Below are 23,720 nucleotides of genomic sequence, written 5' to 3'. Positions count from 1 at the left end.
TGTGTCATTTGTGGGACAGCAGGAACACTGTCTGGATAAAAGGGGGCTTGAGAGGAAAGGAAGTCCTCCTCTTCCTGCCTCTGTTCTGCCTCAAGTGCCCTGTCCATTATTCCACGCAGCTTATGCTCCAACAGGTGGACAAGAGGTACAGTGTCACTGATGCATGCACTGTCACTGCTCACCCTCCTTGTGTTCTCCTCAGATGGTGACAGGACAGTGCATGCATCCCTGATCATGCCCCACTGGTGTGGTGAAAAAAAAAACAAGCCCCCCTGACCCTGTCCTGGTGCCGTAGTCGCACAGGTACTCACTGATGGCCCTCTGCTGCATGCGAGCCGCTGAAGCATGGCCAACGTTGAGTTCCACCTGGTGGGCATGTCACATATAAGGCGGTTCAACTCCTTTTAGAGCTCAGCCAGCCGAGCACTGGCATTATATGATCGGCAGAAATGCACACAGACTTTGCTGGCCTGCCCCAGGACATCCTGTAAGCCCTTGTACCTGCCCAAGAACCGCTGCACCACCAGGTTAAGGATGTGAGCCACACAGGGCACATGGGTCAGTTGTCTCTGTCGGAGGGCGGAGGGGAGGTTGGTGCCATTGTCGCAAACCACAATTCCTGGCTTAAGCTGGCATGGTGTCAACCACCTCTCGGACTGCCCCTGCAGAGCTGACAAAATATCTGCCCCAGTGTGGCTCCTGTCCCCTAAACAAACCAGCACAAGCACAGCATGGCATCTTTATGCCTGCATACTTGCGTAGCCCTTTGAACGCCTACAGAGCACCGCTGGTTCCGAGGACAAAGCACAGGAAGGGGCCATGGAGGAAGAAGAGGAGGGGGTGGAGGAGAGAGGTGTGTCACAACCAGTAGTAGCATTTTGGAGGCGTGGTGGCGGAACAACCTCCAATGCTACTGCACCTTGTCCTGCATCCTTTCCAGCTGCCAGAAGAGTGACCGAATGGGCCGTTAAAGATAGGTAACGTCCCTTCCATGCCTGCTGGACCATGAGTCAGCGGTAATATGCACCTTACCACTGACTGCCCTGTCCAGCTAGGCATGGACATTGCCTTCGACATGCCGGTAGAGAGCCGGAATTGCCTTCCATGAGAAAAAGTGGCGTTTGGGAACCTGCCACTGAAGAACCACACATTGCATAAAACTCACGGAAGGGGGCAGAGTTTTCCAACTGAAAAGGCAGCAGTTGAAGTGCTAGCAATCTAGCCAAGCTAGCATTCAACCGCTGGGCATGTGGATGGCTGGGAGTGAACTTCATTTGACGGTCCAGCAGCTGGGGCAGGGAAATTTGCATGGTACAATTGGACATCGGTGTACTGCTAGCAGAGTGCCCACAAGTACTTGGCTGTGACACACCTAATTCTACACATTCATTCCTCTCAGTGTAGGTTTCAGAGAGGACTGAAGGTATAGTGGGGTTGGAGATCCCAGCTGATGAGGAGCAAGGAGAGGCCTGCTTTGTTCTTTGGTGTGGATCTTTAAGGTACGCTTGCCAACAAGCTGCATGGCAGGTCAACATATGTCTGGTCAAGCATGTGGTGCCCAAGCGGCTGTTTTGGTCACGCGAGATACGCTTGAGACATATGTTGCAAATAGCAGCAGTGCGATCTGATGCACTCGTCTCAAAAAAGGCCCACACCCAAGAACTTTTGGAATAACATGCAGAGGCAGCGCCCTGCACAGGCGCAGCTCTGCGGTGTGATTCAGTCGGTGTGCTGCCCTTAAGCGGGCCCCGGAGGGCATCCTGCCTCGTTGGAGATGTGTCTCCTCCTCCTACTACTCCTCCTCCTTCCTTTCAGGCACCCACATGGAGTCAGTGACCTCATCATCCCCTCCCTCTTCATCACTGGAGCAAACCTGGCAGTATGCTGCAGCTGGTGGAACATGACTGCCAGATTGCTGTCCTTGAGCATGACTGCCAGATCGCTGTCCTTGTCCAAGTATGCTGTCCTTGAGCATCCCCTCTCTCTGCGCTCACGCTACTGCCTTCCTCTAGCTGGGTATCATCATCAGAGCCTTCAAAATGCTGGGCATCTTCCTGGAGCATGTACCCAACACTGTGCTCAAACAGATCGGGGGACTACTCAGGAGGACATGGTTGGTGTAGGGAAGGAGTGACTGATGACATTGAGACGAGGGAAGAGGACACATTGGCAGCTGCTTTGCTAAATACCCTGAGCCTGGTTGAGAAAGGATAAAGAGGATGTGGAGGGCTTGGTCATCCACTCTACCAAGTCTTCGGCATGATGCGGCTCAACATGTCCAGCTGCCAAAAATAAGGACAAGTGTGTCCCATGGCCATGTGCTGATGATGATGCACCGCGCCCACGACCAGCACTGTTGTCTCTAGACACAGTGCCTGCTTGCCCTCTTTTATTGGCTTGTGACTGTCTGTCTCTCCTTATTGGCCTTCCAGACATAGTAATGGCCTGCAAGGATATGGGAAAACGAACAATTGGGGTAGCTTCAGGTGTATACTGTGCAGTACACTACACCCACTGTAAATGCTGCAGATGCCTTTGTTACAGAACAACACCAGCAATAAGCGGTAGCTTTAGGTGTATACTGTGCAGGAGGCACACAACACTCACTGTAAATGCTGCAGATGCCTGTATTATAGAAACAGAACAACACCAGCAATAAGAGGTAGCTTCAAGTGTATACTGTGCAGGAGGCACACAACACCCACTCTAACTGCTGCAGATGCCTGTATTACAGAAACAGAACAACACCAGCAATAAGGGGTAGCTTCAGGTGTACTGTATACTGTGCAGGAGGCAAACAAAACCAACTGTAAATGCTGCAGATGCCTGTATTACAGAAACAGAACAATGCCAGCAATAAGGGGTAGCTTCCCGTGTTGACTTTGCAGGAGGCACACAACACCCACTGTAAATGCTGCAGATGCCTGCATTACAGAAACAAAACATCACCCGCAATAAGGGGTAGCTTCAGGTGTATACTGTGCAGGAGGTAAACAAAACCAACTGTAAATGCTGCAGATGCCTATATTACAGAAACAGAACAACGCCAGCAATAAGGGGTAGCTTCACGTGTATACTGTGCAGGAGGCACACAAAACCCACTGTAAATGCTGCAGATGCCTGTATTACAGAAGCAAAACAACACCAGCAATAAGGGGTAGCTTCAGGTGTATACGGTGCAGGAGGCACACAACACCCACTCTAATGGCTGCAGATGCCTGTATTACAGAAACAGAACAACACCAGCAATAAGGGGTAGCTTCAGGTGTATACGGTGCAGGAGGCACACAACACCCACTCTAACTGCTGCAGATGCATGTATTACAGAAACAGAACAACACCAGCAATAAGGGGTATCTTCAGGTGTATACTGTGCAGGAGGCACACAAAACCCACTGTAAATGCTGCATATGCCTGTATTACAGAAACAGAACAACACCAGCAATAAGGGGTAAGTTCAGGTGTATACTGTGCAGGAGGGACACAACACCCACTGTAAATGCTGTAGATGCCTGCATTACAGAAACATAACAACACCAGCAATAAGGGGTATCTTCAGATGTATACTGTGCAGTAGGCACACAACACCCACTCTAACGGCTGCAGATGCCTGTATTACAGAAAAAGAACAACACCAGCAATAAGGGGTAGCTTCAGGTGTATACTGTGCAGGAGGCACACAACACCCACTCTAACTGCTGCAGATGCCTGCATTACAGAAAAAGAACAACACCAGCAATAAGGGGTAGCTTCAGGCATATATTGTGCAGGAGTCATACAACACCCACTGTAAATGCTGCAGATGCCTGTATTACAGAAACAGAACAACACCAGCAATAAGGGGTATCTTCAGGTGTATACTGTGCAGGAGGCACATAACACACACTCTAACTGCTGCAGATGCCTGTATAACGGAAACAGAACAACACCAGCAATAAGGGGTATCTTTAGGTGTATACTGTGCAGGAAGCACACAACACCCACTCTAACTGCTGCAAATGCCTGTGTTACAGAAAAAGAACAACACCAGCAATAAGGGGTAGCTTCAGGCATATATTGTGCAGGAGGCACACAACACCCACTGTAAATGCTGCAAATGCCTGTATTACAGAAACAGAACAACACCAGCAATAAGGGGTATCTTCAGGTGTATACTGTGCAGGAGACACACAACACCCACTCTTACTGCTGCAGATGCCTGTATTACAGAAACAGAACAACACCAGCAATAAGGGGTAGCTTCAGGCATATATTGTGCAGGAGTCATACAACACCCACTGTAAATGCTGCAGATGCCTGTATTACAGAAAACGAACAACACCAGCAATAAGGGGTATCTTCAGGTGTATACTGTGCAGGAGGCACATAACACACACTCTAACTGCTGCAGATGCCTGTATAACGGAAACAGAACAACACCAGCAATAAGGGGTATCTTTAGGTGTATACTGTGCAGGAAGCACACAACACCCACTCTAACTGCTGCAAATGCCTGTGTTACAGAAAAAGAACAACACCAGCAATAAGGGGTAGCTTCAGGCATATATTGTGCAGGAGGCACACAACACCCACTGTAAATGCTGCAAATGCCTGTATTACAGAAACAGAACAACACCAGCAATAAGGGGTATCTTCAGGTGTATACTGTGCAGGAGACACACAACACCCACTCTTACTGCTGCAGATGCCTGTATTACAGAAACAGAACAACACCAGCAATAAGGGGTAGCTTCAGGCATATATTGTGCAGGAGGCACACAACACCCACTGTAAATGCTGCAGATGCCTATATTACAGAAACAGAACAATGCCAGCAATAAGGGGTAGCTTCACGTGTATACTGTGCAGGAGGTACACAAAACCCACTGTAAATGCTGCAGATGCCTGTATTACAGAAGCAAAACAACACCAGCAATAAGGAGTATCTTCAGGTGTATACTGTGCAGGAGGCACACAACACCCACTCTAATGGCTGCAGATGCCTATATTACAGAAACAGAACAACGCCAGCAATAAGGGGTAGCTTCACGTGTATACTGTGCAGGAGGCACACAAAACCCACTGTAAATGCTGCAGATGCCTGCATTACAGAAACAAAACAACACCCGCAATAAGGGGTAGCTTCAGGTGTATACTGTGCAGGAGGCAAACAAAACCAACTGTAAATGCTGCAGATGCCTATATTACAGAAACAGAACAACGCCAGCAATAAGGGGTAGCTTCACATGTATACTGTGCAGGAGGCACACAAAACCCACTGTAAATGCTGCAGATGCCTGTATTACAGAAGCAAAACAACACCAGCAATAAGGAGTATCTTCAGGTGTATACTGTGCAGGAGGCACACAACACCCACTCTAACTGCTGCAGATGCATGTATTACAGAAACAGAACAACACCAACAATAAGGGGTATCTTCAGGTGTATACTGTGCAGGAGGCACACAAAACCCACTGTAAATGCTGCATATGCCTGTATTACAGAAACAGAACAACACCAGCAATAAGGGGTAAGTTCAGGTGTATACTGTGTAGGAGGCACACAACACCCACTCTAACTGCTGCAGATGCCTGTGTTACAGAAAAAGAACAACACCAGCAATAAGGGGTAGCTTCAGGCATATATTGTGCAGGAGGCATACAACACCCACTGTAAATGCTGCAGATGCCTGTATTACAGAAACAGAACAACACCAGCAATAAGGGGTATCTTCAAGTGTATACTGTGCAGGAGGCACACAACACCCACTCTTACTGCTGCAGATGCCTGTATTACAGAAACAGAACAACACCAGCAATACGGGGTAGCTTCAGGTGTATACTGTGCAGGAGGCACATAACACACACTCTAACTGCTGCAGATGCCTATATTACGGAAACAGAACAACACCAGCAATAAGGGGTATCTTTAGGTGTATAATGTGCAGGAGGCACACAACACCCATTGTAAATGCTGCAGATGCCTGTATTACAGAAACAGAACAACACCAGCAATAAAGGGGTATCTTCAGGTGTATACTGTCCAGGAGGCACACAACACCCACTCTAATGGCTGCAGATGCCTATATTACAGAAACAGAACAACGCCAGCAATAAGGGGTAGCTTCACGTGTATACTGTGCAGGAGGCACACAAAACCCACTGTAAATGCTGCAGATGCCTGCATTACAGAAACAAAACAACACCCGCAATAAGGGGTAGCTTCAGGTGTATACTGTGCAGGAGGCAAACAAAACCAACTGTAAATGCTGCAGATGCCTATATTACAGAAACAGAACAACGCCAGCAATAAGGGGTAGCTTCACATGTATACTGTGCAGGAGGCACACAAAACCCACTGTAAATGCTGCAGATGCCTGTATTACAGAAGCAAAACAACACCAGCAATAAGGAGTATCTTCAGGTGTATACTGTGCAGGAGGCACACAACACCCACTCTAACTGCTGCAGATGCATGTATTACAGAAACAGAACAACACCAGCAATAAGGGGTATCTTCAGGTGTATACTGTGCAGGAGGCACACAACACCCACTCTTACTGCTGCAGATGCCTGTATTACAGAAACAGAACAACACCAGCAATAAGGGGTAGCTTCAGGTGTATACTGTGTAGGAGGCACACAACACCCACTCTAACTGCTGCAGATGCATGTGTTACAGAAAAAGAACAACACCAGCAATAAGGGGTAGCTTCAGGCATATATTGTGCAGGAGGCATACAACACCCACTGTAAATGCTGCAGATGCCTGTATTACAGAAACAGAACAACACCAGCAATAAGGGGTATCTTCAGGTGTATACTGTGCAGGAGGCACACAACACCCACTCTTACTGCTGCAGATGCCTGTATTACAGAAACAGAACAACACCAGCAATACGGGGTATCTTCAGGTGTATACTGTGCAGGAGGCACATAACACACACTCTAACTGCTGCAGATGCCTATATTACGGAAACAGAACAACACCAGCAATAAGGGGTATCTTTAGGTGTATAATGTGCAGGAGGCACACAACACCCATTGTAAATGCTGCAGATGCCTGTATTACAGAAACAGAACAACACCAGCAATAAAGGGGTATCTTCAGGTGTATACTGTCCAGGAGGCACACAACACCCACTCTTACTGCTGCAGATGCCTGTATTACAGAAACAGAACAACACCAGCAATAAGGGGTAGCTTCAGGTGTATACTGTGTAGGAGGCACACAACACCCACTCTAACTGCTGCAAATGCCTGTGTTACAGAAAAAGAACAACACCAGCAATAAGGGGTAGCTTCAGGCATATATTGTGCAGGAGGCACACAACACCCACTGTAAATGCTGCAAATGCCTGTATTACAGAAATAGAACAACACCAACAATAAGGGGTATTTTCAGGTGTATACTGTGCAGGAGACACACAACACCCACTCTTACTGCTGCAGATGCCTGTATTACAGAAACAGAACAACACCAGCAATAAAGGGTATCTTCAGGTGTATACTGTGCAGGAGGCACACAACACCCACTCTAAATGCTGCAGATGCCTGTATTACAGAAACAGAACAACACCAGCAATAAGGGGTATCTTCAGGCATATATTGTGCAGGAGGCACACAACACCCACTGTAAATGCTGCAGATGCCTGTATTACAGAAACAGAACAACACCAGCAATAAGGGGTATCTTCAGGTGTATACTGTGCAGGAGGCACACAACACCCACTCTAACTGCTGCAGATGCCTGTATTACAGAAACAGAACAACACCAGCTATAAGGGGTATCTTTAGGTGTATACTGTGCAGGAGGCACACAACACCCACTGTAAATGCTGCAGATGCCTGTATTAGAGAAACAGAACAACACCAGCAATAAGGGGTATCTTCAGGTGTATACTGTGCAGGAGGCACACAACACCCACTCTTACTGCTGCAGATGCCTGTATTACAGAAACAGAACAACACCAGCAATAAGGGGTATCTTTAGATGTATACTGTGCAGGAGGCACACAACACCCACTCTTACCACTGCAGATGCCTGTATTACAGAAACAGAACAACACCAGCTATAAGGGGTATCTTTAGGTGTATACTGTGCAGGAGGCACACAACACCCACTGTAAATGCTGCAGATGCCTGTATTACAGAAACAGAACAACACCAGCAATAAGGGGTATCTTCAGGTGTATACTGTGCAGGAGGCACACAACACCCACTCTTACTGCTGCAGATGCCTGTATTACAGAAACAGAGCAACACCAGCAATAAGGGGTATCTTTAGATGTATACTGTGCAGGAGGCACACAACACCCACTCTTACCACTGCAGATGCCTGTATTACAGAAACAGAACAACACCAGCTATAAGGGGTATCTTTAGGTGTATACTGTGCAGGAGGCACACAACACCCACTGTAAATGCTGCAGATGCCTGTATTACAGAAACAGAACAACACCAGCAATAAGGGGTATCTTCAGGTGTATACTGTGCAGGAGGCACACAACACCCACTCTTACTGCTGCAGATGCCTGTATTACAGAAACAGAACAACACCAGCAATAAGGGGTATCTTCAGGTGTATACTGTGCAGGAGGCACACAACACCCACTCTTACTGCTGCAGATGCCTGTATTACAGAAACAGAGCAACACCAGCAATAAGGGGTATCTTTAGATGTATACTGTGCAGGAGGCACACAACACCCACTCTTACCACTGCAGATGCCTGTATTACAGAAACAGAACAACACCAGCAATAAGGGGTAGCTTCAGGTGTATACTGTGCAGGAGGCACACAACACCCACTGTAACAGCGCTAGGTTCCCAAGAAAAAAGACACTGCCCCTGCCTATCTTGCTCTTTCACTGCACACCAACACACTACACAAGGCCGCCTCGCTGGCGGCCTTATATAGTGTGGGGCGTGTACTAAATCCCCCTGAGCTATAATTGGCCACAGGCATCTTGCCTGTGGCCAATTATGGCTCTCCTCGCTGCCGGCGCTGTGATTGGCCAAGCATGCGGGTTCACAGTGCATGCTTGGCCAATCTTGAGCCAGCAGTGCACTGCGATGGCATAGTGCATTGCGGGCCGTTCACGCCACACGAATATAGTGTGAAAGGTCCACAAAGTTCTGAATTCGCGGAACAGGCAAACGGCCCGTGTTCGAGTCGAACATGCGTTCAATTCGAACACCGAGCTCAGCCCTAATCCTGAAGGTCTCAATGTCTTTTTATGTGGATGTTCTTGGAGAGAAGTACCTTGATCGGGCAAAGATGTTGAGTTTTCTGGATTCTACACCAGGTCTGTAAAATATCATTCCGCTGGCAAGTTTGACGAGGGAAATCACAGCAGAAGAGGTAGTCAAAGCTATAGACTGATTCCTACCTTTCTGTATGTCAGTTTTGTTTGCATCTTGCCAGAGTCCTGCTATACCAGGTTTTGAATTTTTTTCCAATTATTATGGGGCAACAGGCTGAATCTTGTGAGGTGGAATGTGACTTACCTATCTAGGTGGAAGGGTGACCTAGGGATGGTCATCCCGGTTGTGTTCTTCTCTCTGATGTTTTTGAAACACAATTTTGGTAACATGCTAGCAGACCGCCTGGATGGGTAGGTATTTTACAGATCTGGTTTAGACCTTTTCTGGGCTGTTGGGAGAGTGGAGGGCCAGTGAAAAGCCTAAGGATCAAGCATGGTAAGCTCTTGGCTTACATTGCCCGGAGGCTGAAAATTCTTTTTGTGGCATGTTACAGCGACGGATATCAGGTCCTTTCCTAGGAGACACCTGGGTGAGAAGATCGTGGGTACTGTCTTCCATGTGCCACTGACCTTAAGGGATTGCCAAGGTCATATTATGAAGAAGGGTTTAAGTTTAATAAATTCTGAGCAGATTCCCTTGAAATTTAGGGACCAGGCCTGGCTCGCTTTCCACGGTAGTGAGGGGGAACGTGAAGTCACACTCTTTAGACAATCGTGGCTGTGCAAGAATGGAGTGTCAAGGGGAAGTGGAAACCATGGACCACTTCTTACTTCAGTGCCCTTTCAATATAGAGGTCTATAAAAAGATGGGGAGGGCTCTGAATATTCCTTTCATGCCTAGCATGTCTTATGCTGAGTGTATGGAGCATTGCAGAATAAAAAGGGATTTGATTTGGACACTCTTTTTTTTTTGTCAGCTTAGTAGTGCGATATTACACCTGGAATGCATGTTGTCAGGTATCCCTTAGGCAGAAAGTCCTTCCTGTTCCAGTGGTGGTGTGTGAGATTGTTGGTGAGGTAGGAAAAATTTTGGCTTTCAAGAAAAACAGATGGTGGCAAAGGGTCTGGGTAAAGGCATGGAGGAATATCAGGCCTGTAGCTGCTGTTTGTTGATCTCTGGGTGTTGGGTTCTTTCCCTGTTTTCTCTCCGAACACTCCCTTCGATTTTCAAGTATAAACATAATTTTGAAGAAAGGCTACATACACATGATAATCTATGTTTCTTGGACTGAATGTTAATCAAGTTGAGTAATGTGTAGTATTTTTGAAGATGTCTGTGCTAGTTAGTGATTTAGTGATTATATATATATATATTTATATATATATATTATAATACAGTGATATTTCTCTTGGTTGGAAAAAAAAACCTTGTGTTCATATGTTATTGGCTGAAGTAAGCCTTTATTATTATGTTTAGTCGTGTATACAATATGTTATGCATATATTTAAAAAAAATAGAAAAAATATATGTAATATCTATTTTTTGTCTAAAAAATGTTGGCATGTGTTTCTTGTTTGCAAGATTCTCAAAATAAAAAAATTTGCTAACTCAATATTGAAGCCTACGGACTAAGACTGGGAGGCCATTAAAATCCATGTGCATATAAAGGCAGGTGTCCCAATACTTTTGATAATATAGTGTATGAATACGATTAGCATTATTGAAAATCACTAAAACAATAATGATGAACAGTAGCAAAAATGTTTTATTTTGAAATATCAGATGGAAATCCCAATGATAACTGTTAAACCCAAAAACAGAGAATCCATTATTCCTAGAGAAATATACAACTACAGTATACAAACCATTAATTCCTAATAGCATTTACTTTCATGAGAAATTATTTTAAGTGAACAGGTTTGACAGACATCAAAATATTTCCTACACATGTAGTATTTTTAGCTCTCTTTATCTTTTATTCAACACTTATGTATTCAGCAGCCTGTCTTGAACAAGAGGTAAATATTTCCTCTCTGGAATGATAGAAGGATTGTTAATAAATCATACTGCATGGTTAGTTTACTGATACAAAGATACTTCCTGAAGATATGGCTGGTATCCATATTTGTTTAAGAATATACCAAAAGTTTTAATTACCAACAAGATATACAGTAGATTTGCAAATAATCTGACTGCGCATGCTATTGAATAGACTAACTGCCTGATCGCTGTCAACATACATATTTGTAGCGCTGTCCACCTGAGGGCCACTGAGTGATGCTAGTTCTCTAGAACTGCCCTACCCTTGCAAACACCTCTGCCCTTCTGACATTCTAAGCTCAGACATGAATCAGTAAACATCATTCAGTAACCTTGTCACCAACAGTACCCAGCACAAAGTAAAGGCAATGAACACGGACTTCAAGGAACAGTGTATTTCATATTTCAAAGTAGTTCAGGTTAATAATAGAAACAATCAGTTAGTAATAATAATAGTAGATAGAAACAATCAGTTTACAGCAGTACATAGTTATATAATATTATAAAAGTAGGCACATTTAACAAAGATAATTATGAACAGGCAGTTTGAAACAGGTAAAAATGAGCTGGTGGGTGGAGCAGTTTAAATTATAGCAGTGCTATCAGAGGGAGCGGCACTGGCTGTGGAACGGAGGTCTGCAGCCAATGCAGTCAGACTCCACACAGAAACTGGTGCAGAATTTTGGAGGAAAGTATTTCTGAGTATAGGTGATATACCCCTGGGTGAGTAATAAATATCTCAAGGGTCATCGCTCTCCACATTGCTTTTATTACGTGATCACATTTTTTATCATTTTTATGTTTGTCGGTTTCAATAAACAAACCTTTCACCTGCACCATTGGATCATTCCCTCTTTTTTCACATACATTGTGGCTGGATGAGAGTTGGTGTTATCATTGGTCAAGCATCTCCCTCAAATTCGTTGGATATCGTGGAGATCTTCCCAGCTGAGAAGAGACGCCATTTGAGATCTGGGGTCCCCATCTCCATTCGGGAGAATTATCCATAGGGATACTCACGCCTGTTTGATTCGGTGTCATTGACATCTGGATCCACCTGTTCCGGTAAGAGTGTAAACCTCTTTTTACTTCAAGGATTTACTAGTTTTGGATATATTTTCTATTGGGAGACCATCGTTTCACTGTTGGACTTTCACATACATAAATAACTTTTTCATAGGACTGGTACGATAGGATTATATTCCAAATGGTTCCGTCCTACATACACATTTATTGCATTTTGTATATTGTATGCACTAATACATTTCAGGTATTTTCACTGCACTATTTGTTTAGCGCTACATTTTTTCACTACTTTATTTGAATACTTGTCACATTCCTGTGTAGCTGCTTTTATATTGTTTTTTTTATTAGGGTTGCGCAGTTATATTACTAGCCACATCAGTACTAAATATCTGTATGTGCGTAGGGAAAAGTCATTTCGTATTTGAAGCTGAATCTTCTGCCAGCAATGGTTGGAGGACTTTAACACTTGAGGTATATTTACTAGTGACTAAGCCAGACCTGCATACAGTGGGGATACGGTAGCAAGGACTCTGTCACTGAGATGGGGTAGAGATGTCTGCTAGCAGTGTCAATGCATACAAAAAAAAACACAAGGGGGTGGGCAAACGTTCATGTTCATGTGAGCTCCCTCGCATGGTGATAAGCACTTGCGAGCGTGCTCCTGTGATACAGCCGGCAGCTATAGCCACTCACTGTATCACTCGGCCCCGTCCCCGGTGCGCCGCGTCATTGGATGTGATTGACAGCAGCGCGAGCCAATGGCTGCGCTGCTTTCAATCCATCCACTCCAGTCAATCTACGACCAGGCTGAGCGGCGAAGAGGACGTCGGGGCGAGCGCGGGACTTTCGAGGGGTCAGGTAAGTAAAACAGGGGGGCTGGGGGGCCGGCGCTGTCAGATATTTTTTCACCTTAATGCATAGAATGCATTAAGGTGAAAAAATATTTACCTTTACAACCCCTTTAAAAATAACAAATATGTTATACTTACCTGCTCTGTGCAGTGATTTTGCACAAGGCAGCCCCGATCCTCCACTTCCCAGGTCCCTCTTCTGCGCTGCTGGCTCCTTCCTCCAGTTGAGTGCCCACATAGCTAGCAGATTGCTCTGTGTGTCCATTCAGACACAGAATACTACTAATACTTCATATTCTCATCGCACACATTCCTGGGTGATCTCTTGAGTTTGGATGCTGTAGCAACAACCAGCTGGATACTGGTTCAAGTCACAGTGAAGATATTTGCCAGCACACCATGGAATGACATAGATAACATCCAAATGAGTGATTTTTTGCATGATCACAACACAACGTGCAACGTTTCAGATTCACGCAGGATCCATTTGTCAGGTATGTGATAAATGTGGGGTAACAGTGGAAAATATAAAAAAAAACCATCAACCAATCAGAAAAAAGGAAAAGAAAAAGAAGAAAAACCAAAGCTCCTCCCACCCCCAGACTGGTGTGATGTTACAAATCCCGCCAAAATAGTTCAAATGCTTAAAATACATGAGCAGAAATCACAAAGAAATGTATAACAAGAGCAAGGATTAGAAAAAGGACATCGTGAAAGTGCCATTATGGTACCTTTTTAACAGTATTGTGGCGGTGGTCCCCAATCATTGTGGGGACAAACCAGCTGTTAAGGATCATCAGCATGCAGCGCAGGATCCTGCAATGGATCGGCACCAGTGCAGGGATCGGAGGGATCGGAGGTTGTGGGGCAGATTACAGCAGTGATCGTGGGCATCACTTGAGTTACGATTATTATCAAAGGGCCTCTCCTTTTGCCCTACTGGCACTTTTCAGAACTTTGAATTTGAGGTTGATATGTTTAAATTTGAAAGAACGCTAAAAATTTAACAATATTTCCACACAATACCCAAGACAGTTCCTACAAGAACAGTGACACCATTTAAACTTAAAAGCAATTTTTTCTCCTGGACACTTCCATTCCATTGATAGCTTTATACAGTCAATTAAACATGATGTGCGCAACAATATCTCCAACAAAACATACACCGACCTAAGCCTGGATTAGTTTATCGCACTAAGAACACTTAAAAATGCTAAAAGCGTAATCATCAAACCCGCCGATAAAGGTGGTGCTATAGTGGTCATGAACTATGTTGACTACAAAGAAGGTATGACTGCCTTGTTGTCGGATACAGCCAGTTATGCTGTACTCAAACAGAACCCTGTACCCAGTATTAGGAATGCATTACACTCCCTGATTAACCTTGGGAAACTGAATGGCTGGTTATCTAACAATAGGCTGAATTTCTATGTAATGAACACCCTCGCTGCCCAGTCATTAACGGCCTACCAAAAATTCATGAAGGCACAAACCCTTTGAAATTTAGACCCATTGTATCTGGTACAGGGTCGATCACTCAACCTCTGGCCAAACTCCTCGACCATTTCCTACAACCTTTGGTAAAAAAGTTACCAGCCTATATAAGAGATACAAAGGACTTTTTGGAGAAACTATACACCTGAATACCCAATGATGCTGGATTGCAGGTTGTTAGATATTTCCTGACTGACATGGAATCAACACCAATACCCAAAAGAGTTTATCATTGAATGTCTCGATTTTGTACTTTCAAATAACTATTTTACATTTGAGGGCACCAAGTATGCACAGATCTGAGGTACAGTCATGGGGAGCTAAGCGGCCCCATCTTTTGCCAATCTCTCTGTAAGCCTACTTGAGGAACGTTATATTTACCCATCCAATGCCTTTACCAACCACATCAAATGTTGGTTTAGGTACATCAATTACATTTTTCTTATCTGGACCGACGAGGATGCTTGATTCATACCCAATGATGCTGGATTGCAGGCTGTTAGACATTTTCTGACTGACATAGAATCAACACCAATGCCCAAAAGAGTTTATCATTGAATGTCTCGATGTTGTACTTTTAAATAACTATTTTACATTTGAGGGCACCAGGTATGCACAGATCTGAGGTACAGTCATGGGGAGCTAAGCGGCCCCATCTTTTACCAATCTCTTTGTAGGCCTACTTGAGGAACGTTATATTTACTCATCCAATCAAATGTTGGTTTAGGTACATCAATGACATTTTTCTTATCTGGACCGACAAGGACGCTCGATTCTTTGACTTTGTCGACTTTCTGAATAGCACCTTTACAGGGGTTGTGTTCGCACCTGAAATTTCACCATGTAACATTTAATTCTTGGATGTAATGATCACTAACTCTCAAGGCTCTCTGGTTACATCTCTCTTTACAAAAAACACTGACAGAAACACACTCCTGCACTATCAAAGTGCACATCCCAAACATCTTTTGAATAGTCTGCCGATATCTCAGTTCATGGGAGTGTTACGGATCTGTTCTGATGAAGATGACAAACTGCAGCAGCTAAACAAGATGTACGATACATTTCGGGAAAGGGGGTATCCTGCAGAGGTCCTTGACCATGCACTAACCAAGATTAAGACTATTCTCACCAAGCCCTCTGGGTCTTTTGATCGACCACTGTTCATACACACATTCAACCACAAATCTGATCATGTTAAACAGGCCATAACTAAAAACCTACACATTCTACAGGCTGACAATGCATTGGCATATGAATTAAAAACGGTGCCCCTAATCACACATAGACGCAACAAAAATCTTCATGACTTTCTCATACAAGCTGATCCTAGACAAAAATATGCCAAAAGCATACCGAGAATTTCCCAGAAGACCGGCTGCTACAAATGCCACAATTCCAATGTGTGCAATTCCCTTATATGCGGCGAACAATTCATGCACCCACACAAGGGTAACCACTATCGCATAAAAGAGTACCTGAACTGCAACACCGACTACTGCATTTACATCCTCAAATACCCATGCGCACTCACTTATGTTGGCAAAACAACCGGCCCTTTTAAAAGGAGGTTTCAAAAACACAGAAGCGGTATTAGACTTGCCCTGTCTAAAACAGAGGAGGATACACAGATCGACCATAACAAACCAGTTGCTGTGCATTTTTTCAAACACAAACATCAAATGCATGAACTAAGAGGTATGGTCATAGAAAATGTCCAACAGCCCATCAGAGGTGGTGACCAAGACCATCAACTACAACAACGTGAAGCCTATTGGATCCACACCCTGGGCACGGTGCATCCTGGAAGACTTAATGCCAACCTATTATTTACATGCTTCTTGAACGAGAGATAACGAACCTGTGTTCTTTACTTGAATGATGATCAAACTATTCTCCTTTGACCACTGAGTTCTTTTTCTTCCTTTTTTTTTCTTCTTTCTGACTATCCTGGCAATGATTTGATGATGTACCCATGGCATTTTATTTAGGGATTACTATGTAATTGTGGTGACTACCTCACCTGCATTTTTCCCTGCAATATATGTACTTTAAAGTTTCACTTTGAACTTAGCCCAACAGGTTCTCCACATTTTTTGATAGCCCTCTTCTCCACCCCCCCATTCCGTCCCCATTTTTTATTCTCCTTTCCCCTTCCCCCCTTTTTTACAACCCCTCCCCCTTTCCCCCCACCCCCTTTCCCCCTCTTTCCTTCTTTTTTTTTTTCTTCTTTTTTTCTTTTTCTTTTATTTTTTCTTTCTTATTCTTTTTTTCATTTTCTTTTCTTTTATCTTCTTTGTCCTTTTTATTTTTTATTTGCATTATTCTCTTTTTATTTTTATTATAATTATTTTTATTTCATCTATTTATTATCTATTATTTTTTATTTTTTATTTCATTCATGCGCGATCGGCGGTGGCTGTTGTAAACCCAGCACTGCCCAACACGCTGGCTATACTACGGCACTTCAGCGTCCCTGGTTGCCCTGGAAACGATGTCCTTTTTCTAATCCTTGCTCTTGTTATACATTTCTTTGTGATTTCTGCTCATGTATTTTAAACATTTTAACTGTTTTGGTGGGATTTTGACATCACACCAGTCTGGTGGTGGGAGGAGCTTTGGTCTTTCATCTTTTTTTCCTTTTTCTTCTGATAGGTTGCTTTTTTAGGAGGTGACGAATAATTGATTGTAAATTTTTGCTGTAAGAGTAGAGACATGAAGAAGAAAAAAGGCTGGATTATCCAGAACCATATGATCTGAGCACCCTGCTGTGAACGATTATATCAAGAATTGTAATTACATGCCATTGTTGAACAGTGGTAGAAAAATTGGGCCTTTGGTGGTTGTGGTGGTGGTGCTGGTGCCACAACACTCTAAGTCCTCACAGTTACTCTCGGTGGGCACAGGAACGGGCCCTGCTGTGAAATATTATATCAAGAATTGTAATTACATGCCCCTGTTAAACAGGGGCTGAAAAATTGGGCCTTAGGCACTGCTTGCTGGTGCCACAACACTGCAACCTCTCCCAGATACTCTAGGTGGAGTGCAGGAATGAGCCCTGCTGCAAAGCATTGCATCAAAAATTGTATTACATGCCCCTGATAAACGGGCTGAAAAATTGGGTCTATACACTGAAACCTCGCCCATATAATCTAGTTGTAGTGCAGGAATGAGCCCTGCTGCAAAGCATTGCATCAAAAATTGTAATTACACGCCCCTGTTAAACAGGGGCTGAAAAATTGGGCCTTAGGCACTGGTGCTGGTGCCACAACACTGCAATCTCTCCCATATACTCTAGTTGTAGTGCAGGAATGAGCCCTGCTGCAAAGCATTACATCAAAAATTGTAATTACACGCCCCTGTTGAACAGGGGCTGAAAAATTGGGCTGGTGGCATCACCCAGAATCAAAAATGTTCTTCCAAGATATCAGCGGTGGAGGAAGAGGATAGACAGTCAACATAACAGGACAGTCACTCAGCATCAGCATAGGCAGTCTTGAAGGGATGTGATATAAAAAAAAATGATTCGGTTACATCAGCTTCAGGTGCTTGGTAGCTGGAGGTGATCCAAGACTGATTCAACTTTATGAAGGTCAGTCGATCAACCGAGTTGGTGGACAGGCGCACCCTCTGATCGGTTACAAAGCCACCAGCAACACTGAAGGTGCATTCCGAAAGAACGCTGGATGCAGGACAGGCCAGTAGCTCAATTGCATACTGTGCAAGCTCTGGCCAGTGATCCATCCTCAAGACCCAGTAAGCCAGAGGATTTTCGGTGGGAAAGGTGTCCAAGTCTGACCTTGCCCCTAGGTATTCCTGCACCATGTAAATCAGACGCTGGCGATGGCTGCTGAAACGATCATACCTTGGGGCTGCGGACTAAAAAATTGTCTGAACGCATCGGTCAGACGGCCACCTTCTCCACCGCTCCTTCTGACCGATGCCTCAGCAACACGTTGTCCAGGACCAGGAGTTTGTAACCTCCCAGTCCCTGGGAACGCGTTGCACAGACCTTTCTGCAAGGCCTCCCGGAGATGTCTCATCCTCTGCTCCCTCTGCGATGGCAAGATAAGGTCCGCAACCTTACCCTTGTACCGTGGATCAAGGAGAGTGGCCAGCCAGTAATGCTCCCTCTCCCTGATCCGAAGAATACAAGGATTTGCAGGATCAGGGAGGCCATGCAGCGTAGGTTAGCTGAGGCATTCGGGTTGGAGTCCTCTGGGTCACTAAGGACAACATGATCTGCAGCTACCTCCTCCCAGCCACGTACAAGTCCTCGGGTTTCTTGGGGCTGTAAATCATCCATACAAGACTGCTGCTGCTGATCATCCTCCTCCTCCTTATCCTGTGTGATGGGTGGGACAGCAGGAACACTGTCTGGATAAAGGGGGCCTTGAGAGGCAAGGAAGTCCTCCTCTTCCTGCCTCTGTTCTGCCTCAAGTGCCCTGTCCATTATTCCACGCAGCGTATGCTCCAACAGGTGGACAAGAGGTACAGTGTCACTGATGCATGCACTGTCACTGCTCACCATCCTTGTGGCCTCCTCAAATGGTGACAGGACAGTGCATGCATCCCTGATCATGCCCCACTGGCATGGTGAGAAAAAAACAAGCTCCCCTGACCCTGTCCTGGTGCCGTAGTCGCACAGTTACTCATTGATGGCCCTCTGTTGCTTGTGCAGCCGCTGCAACACAGCATGGCCAACATTGAGTTCCACCTGGTGGGCATGTCACATATAAGGCGGTTCTTGGGCAGGTTCAACTCCTTTTGGAGCTCAGCCAGCTGAGCACAAGCATTAAATGATTGGCAGAAATGCACACAGACTTTCCTGGCCTGCTTCAGGACATCCTGTAAGCCCGGGAACCTGCCCAAGAACCGCTGCACCACCAGGTTAAGGACGTGAGCGACACAGGGCACATGGGTCAGTTGTCCCTGTTGGAGGGTGGAGAGGAGGTTAGTGCCATTGTGGAAACCACCATTCCTGGCTTAAGCGGGCATAGCTTCAACCACCTCTCGGCCTGCCCCTGCAGAGCTGACAAAATATCGACTCCAGTGTGGCTCCTGTCCCCCAAACAAACCAGCGCAAGCACGGCATGACATTGTTTTGCCTGCGTATTTGCGTAGCCCCTTGAACGCTTATGGAGCACCGCTGGTTCCAAGGACAGAGCACTGGAAGAGGCCATGGAGGAAGAAGAAGAGGAGGGGGTGGAGGAGAGAAGTGTGTCACAACCAGTAGTAGCATTTTGGAGGCGTGGTGGTGGAACAACCTCCAACACTACTGCACCTTGTCCTGCATCCTTCCCAGCTGCCAGAAGAGTGACCCAATGGGCCGTGAAAGACAGGTAACGTCCCTGTCCATGCCTGCTGGACCATTAGTCAGCGGTAATATGAACCTTACCGCTGACCGCCCTGTCCAGCGAGGCAAGGACATTGCCTTCCACATGCCAGTAGAGAGCCAGAATCGCCTTCCGTAAGAAAAAGTGACGTTTGGGGACCTGCCCCTGAGGAACCGCACATTGCACAAACTCACGGAAGGGGGCCGAGTCTACCAACTGAAAAGGTAGCAGCTGAAGTGCTAGCAATATAGCCAAGCTAACATTCAACTGCTGGGCATGTGGATGGCTGGGAGTGAACTTCTTTCTATGGTCCAGAAGCTGGGGCAGGGAAATTTGCCTGCTTCAATCGGTGGGTGTACTGCTAGCAGAGTGCCCGCAAGCACTTGGCTGTGACACACCTAATTCTACACCTTCATTCCTCTCAGTGCAGGTTTCAGAGAGGACTGAAGGTCTAGTGGGGTTGGAGATCCCAGCTGATGAGGAGCAAGGAGAGGTCCGCTTTGTTCTTTGGTGTGGGTCTTTGAGGTAAGCTTGCCAATGAGCTGCATGGCAGGTCAACATATGTCTGGTCAAGCATGTGGTGCCCAAGCAGCTGATGTTTTGGCCATGCGAGATACGCTTGAGACATATGTTGCAAATAGCAGTGGTGCGATCTGATGCACTCGTCTCAAAAAAGGCCCACACCAAAGAACTTTTAGAATAACGCGCAGAGGCAGCGCCCTGCACAGGCGGAGCTCTGCGGTGGGACTCAGTCAGTGTACTGCCCCTAAGCTGGCCCCCAGAGGGCATCCTGCCTCGTTGGAGATGTGCCTCCTCCTCCTCTCTCCTACCAGGCACCCACATGGAGTCAGTGACCTCATCCTCCCCTCCCTCTTCATCACTGGACCAAACCTGGCAGTATGCTGCAGCTGGTGGAACATGACTGCCAGATTGCTGTCCTTCTTGAGCATCCCCTCTCTCTGCGCTCACGCTACTGCCTTCCTCTAGCTAAGTATCATCATCAGAGCCTACAATACACTGGGCATCCTTCTGGAGCATGTACCCAACACTGTGCTCAAAGAGTTCAGGGGACTCCTCTGGAGGACGTGGTGGGTCTAGAGAAGGAGTCACTGATGATGACATTGAGACGAGGGCAGAGGATGCGTTGGCAGCTGCTTTGCTAGTACCCTGAGCCTGGGTGGGAGAAGATGAGGAGGATGAAGAGGGCTTGGTCATCCACTCTACCAAGTCTTCGGCATGATGCAGCTCAACATGTCCAGCTGCCAAACATAAGGACAAGCGTGTCCCATGGCCACGTGCTGATGACGATGCACCGCGTCCACGGCCAGCACTGTTGTCTCTTGACACAGAGCCTGCTTGCCCTCTTTTATTGGCTCATGCCTGTCTGCCTCTCCTTGTTTGCCTTCCAGACATGGTAATGGCCTGAAGGGAGATGGGAAAACCAGCAATTGGGTAGTGTATATTGTGCTGGAGGCACAAAACACCCACTAACTCCTGCAGATGCCTTTATTATAGAACACCAGCAATAAAGGGTAGATACAGGTGTATATTGTGCTGTGATGGAGGCACACAACACCCACTAACTCCTGCCGATGCTTTTATAATAGAATAACAGGAATTAAAGGGTAGATACCGGTGTATACTGTGCTGTGCTGGAGACACACAACACCCACTAACTCCTGCAGATGCCTTTATTATAGAACAAAAGGAATTAAAGGGTAGATACCAGTGTATACTGTGCTGTGCTGGAGGCACACAACACCCACTAACTCCTGCAGATGCCTTTATTATAGAACAACAGGAATTAAAGGGTAGATACCGGTATATACTGTGCTGTGCTGGAGGCACACAACACCCACTGTCAGGGATCCGTCCGTTCTGTGCGAGCGGATCGCCGCTCGCGCATGCGCACTCGCGCCGCGCACGTGTCCGCGTTACCGCGATTGGCGCCAGTGGCCCTTTTTAAAGGCACAGCTGCAGATGTTCTGTGCTGTTCGTCTGCAGCTAGTACCTGAAGCAACCTGTTACTCTGCCTGAAAGTTTACCTGATACCCGACCCGGGTTCTGTTTGACTCCGCTGCCTTCTCCTGCTCTGACCCCGGCTTGCTTGACCTTTCTCGGACTGATACCTGTTGCTGAACCCCTGCTTGTTGACTATTCTTCTGCCTCTCCCCGCTGGTTCCTGCTCGCTGCTGGTCCTGCTTGTCCTCCTGCTCAGAGACCCTTCCGAGCCTGCTACTACCTCTCCAGGTCCGTGACTGTCCACCTCACAGCCAGCTTGCCAACCATCTTCGGCTGCCACCTGCTGCAGAGAGTTCCTGCATCTGGAAGATCTCCATCTCATCAGCGTCTGCTGCTGCATCTGGCCAGACGCTCCTACCCCGCTGTGCTCTCGTCCCTCTGTTCCCACTTCAGAGGGACTTGAACCAGAGCCGTAAGAGAGGTCTCCTTCCACCAAGTCAGACTCACCATCCAGAGACATAACAGTACGAACAGCCATGACTGAGTCTGCGGAAGGGGCCTCCGCCATGAAGGAGATCTGCTCGCACCTTGCGGCTCTCACCCAGGCCGTGAAATCCCTTCAGGACGGTTACACCAGGTTGGAAGAGCGGGTTCAGCATCTATCTGCTTCCGGTCCAGCAGTCACAGCACCTCAGCCTCCTCCTGCTCAGCCAGCTACCCACTCTGCCGTTATGATGCTTCCACCTGAACCAAGGGTCCCCATCCCGGAGAGATTTGCAGGGGACCGTTCCAAATTTTGGGCATTCCGCAACGCCTGCCAGTTGTATTTCGCCCTTCAGCCCAGGACCTTTTCCCTGGAAGCAACTAAAGTGGGATTCGTTATTTCCCTTCTGCAAGGAGAACCCCAGTCCTGGGCCCATCACCTTCTGGAAAACGACAACTCTCTTACCCAGACCCTCTCTTCTTTCTTGGACTGCCACCGCGGAATCTGCATTATCTGCGCTCCAGCAAGGCCGTAGGACGGCTGAGGACTATGTTTCGGACTTTAGACGCTGGAGCGCAGACACCCAGTGGAACGAGTCGGCCCTGAGACATCAATTCCGTATGGGTCTGTCTGAGGGTCTTAAGGATGAACTGGCCCGTGTTGGTACCCCAAACTCCTTGGAAGGCCTAATTGCTTTGGCCATTCAGATTGACCGGAGACTTCGTGAGCGTAGGGCCGAACGCTCCTCTCAACCCCAAAGACCAGCCTGGATGACCGCTAGAACCCCTACTCCGGCATCTTTCTTAACCCCTTCCCCTCAAGGGGGCCTGCCAGTGTTGCTCAAACTTCTGAGGAGCCCATGCAGCTCAGACTACTGCGGCCTACCCTGTCACCTGAAGAGCGAGCCCGACGCCGGCAGATGAACTTATGCCTGTATTGTGGCGGATCCGGACATTACGTGACCAATTGCCCTGTTAAGACACGTAAGTGCCTTTCTTTTGTGTCCAACAGTTCCGTAAACTTGCCTGCCAACACTTCCCATATTGCCCTTCTACTTTATTTTCAGCTTCAGGAAAGAACAGTCCGCGTCAACGCTATCCTTGACTCCGGGGCCTGCGGTTGCTTCATTGACTCTGCCTTCACCGACTTGCATTCCATACCTCTTCGGAAAAAATCTCATGGACTTTCCATATTCTTGGCCGATGGTTCTCAAATCAAATCCGGTCAAGTCACCCAGGAGACCTTTCCACTACTAGCTACCACTTCCTGCCAGCACACGGAACTGCTAACACTCGATGTTATCTCTTCACCGCTGTTTCCAGTGATCCTAGGCATACCGTGGC

General features: G+C 46.5%; 1 protein-coding gene across 2 annotated transcripts in view; it reads right to left on the bottom strand.

Moving 5' to 3' along the window:
• BMERB1 (bMERB domain containing 1) overlaps positions 1-23,720 on the bottom strand; it is a 589,325-nt gene that overhangs the window by 347,623 nt on the left and 217,982 nt on the right. The gene's annotated exons all lie outside the window — the stretch shown is intronic.

The sequence above is a fragment of the Lithobates pipiens genome, unplaced genomic scaffold (assembly GCF_037356315.1).
Source record: "Lithobates pipiens isolate NorthernLeopardFrog02 unplaced genomic scaffold, aLitPip1_a1.2 Scaffold_22, whole genome shotgun sequence".
NCBI lineage: Eukaryota > Metazoa > Chordata > Amphibia > Anura > Ranidae > Lithobates > Lithobates pipiens.
The sequence above is the reverse complement of the archived record's forward strand: the minus strand, read 5'-3'. Positions and strand labels throughout refer to the sequence as shown.